This window comes from Lactuca serriola, chromosome 9 (assembly GCF_051521515.1).
Source record: "Lactuca serriola cultivar US96UC23 chromosome 9, Lser_US96UC23_V15, whole genome shotgun sequence".
NCBI lineage: Eukaryota > Viridiplantae > Streptophyta > Magnoliopsida > Asterales > Asteraceae > Lactuca > Lactuca serriola.
In genome coordinates this window covers 107,577,352-107,587,033 of record NC_136416.1, presented here as the reverse complement: position 1 = coordinate 107,587,033, position 9,682 = coordinate 107,577,352, and positions in this window count along the sequence as shown.

Below are 9,682 nucleotides of genomic sequence, written 5' to 3'. Positions count from 1 at the left end.
TCTTGTTTTTCCCTCGTTTTGCTTGATCGGAGGTGGTTGGCACCGTGACATGGCTGGCCCGATGATCAATGAGTTGTTGTGCCAACTCCTTGGCACTGTCAAAAGTGGTTGGTCTCGAGGCTAGCACGCTATCTTGAATCTAGGATGATAGTCCCCAGAGATATCGTTCCACCTTCTTGCTTTTCGGTGTAACCATCGCCGGACAGAGGAGTGCTATATCATTGAATCAGGCGGTGTAAGCTGCAAGTTCAGAGCCCGTCATCTTGAGATTCCACAGTTCCTACTCTAATTTTTGCACCTCGCCCCTTGGGAAATACTCCTTCAGCATCGTAGTTTTCAAGTCTTCCCAACTCAGCGAATTAGCCACGGAGAGTGTCAGCGATTTTACGTGGCCGTTCCACCAAGTGAGGGCCCTGCTGGAGAAAGTGCAAGCTGCGAATTTGACTTTGTTTGTTTCGGGCATGCACAGATCTCGAAGATGGATTCAGTCTTCTCGAACCACTGCATCAAAGCGATGACGCCCCCGCTTCCATTGAAAGAATCGAGTTTGCCATTTATGAAGTCTTTATAGGAACATTCTCTCGAACACCCTTGGCTATCTCCTTGACTAGAGATGTTAATACCGCTCCCTGTCCTCCTGGCACCGTCATTGTTGATTTAGGACATAGCAGCTACCACTGCGGCTGTAACCGCAACCTGGAACATAACAGGATCATACTAGGGAGGCGGCGGGGGAGAATTTGTTTGTGTTCTCTTAGTGCGTCTAGCAGATCTACGAGGTGGCATTTTTCTGTCAAATTTTATAGACGAAACGAGTGTAAGTCTTTCAGTAATGGATATAAGTTGGGTGTCGTGAAACTGATTCGTTAGTTTGTAAGTATAGTATTTCCCGACTTCCATATGTTTGCAAACAATTCATAGTAAAAATCTATGTAAATAAACTTATGAATTTAGTAGTAATGACTTCAAATGAAATCTTGTAATCTTTGTTTCATATCTGACCCACTCTTAAGATTCACTTGTCATGCCCCAGTTGTGTGTAATTAAAATTTTAATAAACTGTTGAACCTAATGAGTTTGCCCTAAGTCCACAACCAAACAAGGAACAGGTCCTAAGGCGGACTCACCATTTCTAGGCCGATCATTTCTTAGTTACACATAACTTCGGGGTACACCTTACGAACCATCGAGTTATTTGTTGTAAGTTGTTTGTAATAGTAAGTAGTGAGATCTAGTGCCAAACATCCAGTGAAATAAAATGCATGCCAAATTCATAGATAAACTTTTAGTATATATTGTTTTGGGGAAAATTTGACCTCATATGAGGTCTACATTACATCAATGTAGCAGGATATTTTGACAGCATAACGACCCCTTGAATAGTGTAATCATTTAGATGCCGAGTCGAACCTACTCGCAGAAAGAGTAGCACCAACGCATACTCGAAATCCTAGTTTTATAACAAAACGTGAGCAGTGTAAGCACTACTCGAGGCAGGTGGCATCTGGTCCATGGTGGCCTTGAGATGAGGTCGAGGATCCCTTAAGCTCCGCAATCCAGCGTTCGGCTGCGATCACTCTCTCCTCGAGAGCTGCGTGCCTTACCTGGTACTCCCTTACCTCCGTTCGAGTGGCAGCAAGGACCTCGATAAGTTGGTCTACTGGATAGAAGTCCCTTTCCAACTCCATGGTGCGTGCATCGGTGGCTTCCGTAACAGCGTTGAGATTCCGAACTTGATCTGCCATTTCCCTATTCTGGTTCCCCAGATTTGTGATATGCTGGACCATGACGGGGAGGGCTCTGTCAATCGATCCCCCGTGGCTGAGGTCGTAGTAACCCCGTTGATCGCCATATGGTGATCGTTGGCGTTGTTGTCGACTCCACCTCTCGATCACTGTTTCCCAACGGGGCTCATGCCCGTTGTACCCGAAACGGTTCGCAGGCACCCTGGCGATGTAAGGAAGGTTGATGACTTCTTCTTCTGGTTCCTCTTTTTCTTCTTCCTCTTCAGATTCTTCTTCTTCATCTTCCTCCTCAGGTTCATCTTCGTCAACCTCCTCAGGGTCCTCCTTGATCATTTCCTCGGGTTCTGCCTCGAGCCATCCAGCGTTTCCCTCATTAGGGAAGTAAGGGTCTCCAGGTAGATGGAATCATGCCATATCGTCTGTGCGAGAATAGAGGTGTAAGAAGCATGTAACTGATCTAATAATAATAGTGTGCTATAGCAACATAAAGTACTCCTATAGTATTTTAAGTGTTTAGATTGGGTTCTTAGAGCATTCTTTGTAGAGTGAAGTTAGGTTGTTAGATTTGTTGCCCATTATGACTATCCCCTAGTATGTGTAAGTCGCTTCTCGGACAGATATAGTTGATCATTCTATATCCCTCCCGAACCTGATTACACATACCAAGGCATACTCATAGTGTTCAACTCCTCTTCTTTTACTTTATGTTCTCCCTAGTTATGACTATGCAATCATGTATGTATACATTAAACAAGAAAAGTATTTATTTTCTAAAAGTATAACCAATTGAAAAATGTTCAAATCAGAGACTTTTAGTCCCAAATGTGTTTATAGTTTTGTATATCTTATGTGGTTTGATATACTTAATTCACTATAAACCGTGCTCTGATACCAATCTGTCACACCCCCAAACCAAGGATGGCGGAAACGTCCTGGGGTGGAGGACTTCATGTATAGTATCATAACAACAATTACAATAGTGATCAAAGTAAACACAACCAACATAAATATAATTGAAAAAGTTACACCATAGTATGAGTTTACATGTTTCCAAATCAATTACATTATGTTGACAAAAATGAAATGTTTGACGCCTTACGTCCCATCCTCAAAAGCACTTGGTTACCTGTTTATGGATTTCCTGAGAATACAAGTAGTTTTGAAAGAGTGTCAACAATTAAGTTGGTGAGTTCATAAGCTTTTAAAGGTGATGCTAAAATCCTTTTCTTGTAAAAGTGACGTTTGTTAAAGAAAGATCTCATATTTTCTTATGTAATGCATTGTAATCTTAAAAGTCAAGACCGAAGTGTACAAGTATTTTACCATACTTAAAGAAATTTATACAAGTTTAAATCGACATAAACTCGTTAAATTTAGAAATAAAACCCGTAAATCTTATGTTTTGTTAATACCACATGTGAGTTATTATAACCATACTATGACTCTGACGATCTCGTAATACGACGTTCTTCAGGCGTCGCAAGTTAAATGACACTTGTCACCTCAGACCTGCCGGTCTAGCTATTGCATGCAGCTCATGCGTGGGTTTGGCAAACCCAATATAGATTTATACACAACTATCACGTTCTCCCTACAAGAGACTTTGGTTACAATTTACATGACTTTTGATTTTGTTACTTGGATGTAACGTGAAACGAATGTCTCACAAATTTATTCATTAATAGATTTACATAAACTGAAAACCTTATGTAAAGATTTTGAAATGTAATGAAACATAAACTATACCTATTATAGTTTATCATAATCATTTATAATGTAAAAGCAACATAAACTATACTTCCATAGTTTATCAAATGTTTGTATACAATGGATGTAAACTTTGTTTATAACAACTAATTAATTACCATACTTATGAAGGTAAAAATCCATTTGTTTTCTGATGTATGTCAATAGACCAAGAAGAAATTACATGTAATGTAAAAACATATATTCACATAATGATACACACCTTGCTCAACAAGTTACAAGGTGCAAATGAAATTGATAACATCTTTCTAGTGTCAACATTTCTATTACTGCTCTTAGAAAATTTATAGAAAAATCATCAAAGGTCCAAATCAGAATCCGTAAATTCTGAGAGTTTGGAAAATGACTCTAGTTTATTCATAAATTTTATTATGATTTTTAGTGACCTCCAACTTGTGTGAAAAAGTCCATAATCACAGACTGGTCCGAATTTATTCTTGAAATGATAGGCAGTTTTGTAAAAATCACCATAAATTGTAGAAAAATCGTATGGAGATGTGAAAGTAGTCATTTTAAAGGTATAAACCTAAACTATTTGTACCTAAGACAGTTTTGAAAACTAAAATGTTTAAGTTGACCACAACAGTCCGTGAATGGACTTGAACTTTTCTGATGAAAGCTGTTGGATGAGTTTAGTTGTGTTCTTGGGGTTTTAACTTGTATTCCTCCCCTTAAAACTTAAGAAAAACGTGAAAAGATAGGGGTATGAACTCACCTTGTGTGTTCTTAGTGGATGGATGTTGAAGAAAAGAGGTGTTCAACTCAAGAACACTTAGAAGATGCCTTGAAAATTCGAAGATCTAACATGAATGTGATGATGTTTGTGTAAGATACCTATGATTTGAGTAGAAGGAAGTGAAATAATCATGTGGAGGATGATAATACTTACCAAAAGTAGAAGAAAAGCTTGGAGAATGGCCTTGAGTCTCGAAATTTAGAGAGAGAATTGAGAGAGAAAGGTGTTTGTCTTTTGGAGGAAAAATGAGAGAAATATGAGGAGAAAGGAGGGTTTTCTAGCCCTTTACCAAGTGTGTGGCTGGAAAATGGTGGGAAAAGTACTATGGAATGACTAGGTATGGTGGAAGGACAAGATTTGGTCATGGAGTGGGCATGGGGTGGTTGTTTGTGTCATACACTAAAGCAAAGTCAACACTCCACCTTAAGTATCTCACCCACTAATCTTGGACAACGATTGCACTAAAAAACATGATTATTCATGAAGTATGGGGTTTTATATGTTAAAACATGATTTTGGGTGAAAATCCCACGCAAAAATAATGAAAAACGGGCCTAAAATGAAGTCGTAGTCGAAAACCGGGAAGAAAGGCTGAATCTGCAAGGCTTCTCGCATGGGGGACCAAAGGTGCGAGGGTTTGCTCCTTTAGAGGGTGGGACCGAAGCTCGGTTGTGAGGATAGGACCGAAAGTGCATGAAGTGAAATGGCCCGAATGCGAGATGACCCGAAGGCGAAATGGGGCGAAGGCGAAAGGAGGGTTCGGTCTAAGAGGACCTTCGGGTTCGGTCCTATGCGAGGTTCGGGTTCGGCTCTTCCAGCTTCGGTTCTTAGCAAGTTTGGTCCCTATAGGGGACCTTCGGCCCTAAGAGGGTTCGATCCCAAGGGGTGGTATCGGTTCCTTTAGGCTGTTTTACCCATTTTTACCCCGTTTTAAGCGATTTTTGACCCGGTTAAGGGTCGGGATGACCCGAATGATTTCAAAAAGTTAAAGGAACTTTTGAGAGAGAGTTGGGAGAGATTTTTAATAGAGAGAGAGAGAGATAGATTGAAAGAGATTGGTAGAGGCTTCTTTTGTGACCTTTTTGAGTGTCTGGCTTCACAACGCAAGGTCCGTAAACCCCGTTAAGCTATGTTTAAGGATCTTACACACTCTCGATGAGTATGCAATATTGTTTTATCGCTTTGGTTCATTATTTACAACAATTTTAGGTTAAGGAAATCTAGATATACGAACTTTTCGATTGATGATTTCTCATTAGAATAGCGAGTTGTACAATAATTACATAACGTAAACCCTAGTATACAAGGGTTAACTGAGTTGACTGGTTTGACTTGTTGACTTTGTTTGACTTTGACTTAACCAGAATTTGACGGTTGTCACTTCAACTCTGGAAACGCAAACAAGACTGGCAAAGGAGTTGACAGTTCTGATCGTTGTATCGATCCGGGAAACCAACAAATGAAAACAGTCACAGACTTGCAGAGCCGTAAAACCGAGAATAGGAAACGAAAGCGTCAATCCCAAAAGGAGCGCAAGCGATCCCAAAGACTTGCCATGCAACAACAACAAGTGGCAACCCCTGCCATTTCAGCACCGATTAGACCATACGAGGGGAAGCTCCCGAAGTGTAACAAGTGTAGCTTTCATCATAAGGGGGCTTACCATGAAATGCAATGCGCAATTGCCACAAAATAGGGCACCATGCTCATAGTTGTGGAGCACCGGCACGACCCATTACTCAAGTCCCTGACATTGGGGTCAGCCCAGCATGCTATGGTTGTGGTGAAATCATACACTTTAAAAGGATTTGTCCAAAAGGGAAGAACAACGAAATCACTCGCGTCCACATAACTCCGACTCGGCACATCACTTCCACCACCGATGCTGGTACTATCCAGATAAGTCACCAATGCGGTAAGACAGGGCACCTCAAGAAGGGATGTCCAATAATAAAGAACTATGGCGCAGATGGGAAGATACTAAGGATCACTGCCGCGGGAGAAACTACTCCAGACCCACGTTAAAGTAATTAAGGCGTTTCGTTGTAACAGACTCATAAACTGTTTAAAACTAGTGCAAGTCGAGTTTTATCTTTTTCGAGATCCCGGCAGTCAAGGGACCCTCGTGTTGCGTATACTTGCCTTTTGTAGTATACCTTGTTTGCAGCAGTAGTCTTGTAGTTAATCTAAAGTACTGAAACTCTGTTAAAAGTTACATTGTTGTGTTTTGTCTGTAACGCCTTTATGATCAAGTCTAATGCCTTTATTTTCAAATAAGTCAGATATTACCATACAACTTGAGTCAATTCAATCCTCACAATACCAGTTTCGCGCGTAAATCTCTTTCTCCATAATCGCCTTTCTAGCGAAGCCGTCATTCTAGAACTCCGAGATACTCATGCATAGAGTATCTTGTGTTTCACGTCCTTCCCGAAGAAACCTCAGCAAACCTCCCCGGAGTACCACTCATACAATATGTCAAGTTCAACTTGAAGACCCATACAGTTGATCTATCACTGAAGACAGTATACGCAAGGGTGGCATATAATCAAGGTCTACAGGCTTAGAATTGATGATTCCGCTTTAACTTCTTTTCCTTGTTTGGATGTGAGCTTAAAGAAGAATCATTTATTCGACTGCCTTTTCAATCTTAATTATATAGGACTCGTATACACGAAGCTGTGATTGATGAATTAAATATGTCTTCTGATATGAACTTCAGGATGGAGGCTGCTTAAGACTACGAGTGATCGTGCTGTCATGCGAACAAACTTAGAATCCAAATAAATGCTACCCCTATAACCGATTTTCCCTATAGTCTAACACTTACAGAGATGCAAGAACTGTCCGGTCAATTTAACGAACTGCTCAGCAAGAGCTCTGTAGGACCAAGCTCCTCACCCTGGGGAGCTCTGGTCTTGTTCATCAAAAAGAAAGACGGATTGTTTCGTATGTGCATCGACTAATGGATACCTCGACAAGATTTGTTGGGTTTTGAGCATTATAACACTCCTAAGGTGTGCATGCAACCCTAATAACCTTGGATCTATGTTTTCTCCAAAAATACATGCAAATAATAATTTCCAAGGTTTACATCCTAACTAGCATAGCATGAAGAACTAGAATCATAAAATACTAGAAGAATGACATACCTTTTGATAGTGATTGATTGCTTGGAGTTTGAGAGCCTAGCACCAATAATGTGAATGCCTCAAGTGGAATCATAAATCACCACAAACTTGGAAAAACCTTGAGAGAATAATATGCTATGTAGAAATCGGCCACCACAAAGTCTCACACAACTAGTTGCCATTTCTTGCAATATGTGCATCTTTATATAGTGTGGAGGATTATGGTAAACCCTAATAACCCATGTCTTTTCCTTTCCAAGGATCCATGGGTTAAAAGCTCCATGGATCATCCATGGACCCCCATGCATGCTTAGCCCATTCCTAATGAGTTTAAGCCCACATTATATAAAGTGCAATAGCCCATGTTTAATTAGTCTTCCTTTTAATCACTAAATTAATTCATAATTAATTTAAGACTAAAACTAATTAAATAACAAGACTTCATATTAATATATTATAACTTATAATATATTAATAAATCATAAACATACTATTCTCATAAGATTATCCATATAAATTGTTCGGGTGAAGTGCAACCCAAATGGACCATGCCGGGTCGGGTCAAGTATATACCAAATAAGTTATGGACTTAGACACCTTATCCAACAGTCTCCTACTTGGATAAGTCTAATAACTGTATTTGCATATATTACTTCAGGAACCAACCAGCAATCGTAGCTCTCGAAAACTCTGTTGAACTATGAAGCGCCATTTTAGATAAGTGATCATATAATCCTCTGTTCTCATGATATCAGCCGGACAAATACATGGAACAAAGTCGTACTTATTATCCAGCAGTTTGTTTCCCGATTTCCGATTTGTTTGACAAAAACTAAATTGAACACATCAATTAGGTTCTGACTGTGCCCGGTACATAGATCAAAAAAATCATCGAGGGGCCCATATATCGCTTCTATTTCTAGAAGGAACAGATAAACTTTGACTCATATGCTTGTTCTACTACGTCTTGAATTGTACACAAAGGCACGTTTTATAACATCAAGTTACTGATGCGTTTTCGTGCAATCAATGCACAACCAACTCATAGGCAACAACTTATATCTCTAGGTTTGAAGACTTATATGATATTACCGTCTCACGATCACTCGAGATAAATTCCATGAAGTGATACAAGTGAGCATGGGTTAATTCCATGACTCATAACTTATGAGCACTCATGAATGTTGTAGCAACCATTGCTATGACTAAATACACTTAGCCATCTACAAACTCGATTCATGACAGTCTTAATTCATACCTACTTCCAACATATGAACGACTGTGGAGTGTTTAAATAACTTATTCATTCGGAAAGAATAACTTAGCTATTCTGGAAGTCAAAACATGCAAAGTGAAACACAATAATAATTGAATCCAATATGGTCTCAGAACCCTTTTGAATATAAATAAAACCACCTTTTATTTATCACCATATTGATTACACATTATTCATTGTATAATGTTTCAAATAATCAACTTAATACTTGAATAAAAACAACAGTTGTCCCATGCTCCTAGCATGTACACTTTGTTTTTCTAAACAATAGTTATGCCATACTCCAAGTATGCACACTATGTTTGTCTATGATCTTTACTTTGTGAAATAGATCAATTGAACATGATTCCAATGATGCTCATTTCACAATCCCAAATCCTTATTGTAAATGTAAGAATTCCTAATTCCTACCATTTACCAAAAATCTGTTAGATTTTAAACTTATATGCACTGATCCTCTCGTTATGATTATGCACAAGGTCACCAAAACCTTGTCATCAATCATTACAGAGGATTCTAAAGGAGATCAACTCTATGGAAACGAAGTATCATATCCAAAGTACATTGCTTTGAACATCCTTCTTGCACTAAGTTTTTCTAATCTTACACAGATTGAACAACTTCCACCTATGGAGACATTTCCATAGTCCCATTTTGACTATCACTTCCGAAGAATAGTTACCTTTTTTCATAATATGTCAATATGGTCCTTTCCAACAATTTACATCATACTTCCAACTGTCCTGAGCAACCAATCTTTGGTGAACCTTAGACTGTCCTCGACAATTTCTTAATCACTTTAGTCATATCCGTTCTAGACTTTTCCCTTCTTAATGTCCTAAGCATTTGGAAAATTTAGAAATGATGAATATTATAGCACATGCAATCGATCCTATATCCGAAGCATATGGGACACGATTCATGATGTTTCACATAAAGACATGATACTAGACCAGTCTTTTGCTAAAAAAAATATTTGCCATGTTTTCAAAATTTAACTATGAAGAGGGATGCCGTAGTCATAATC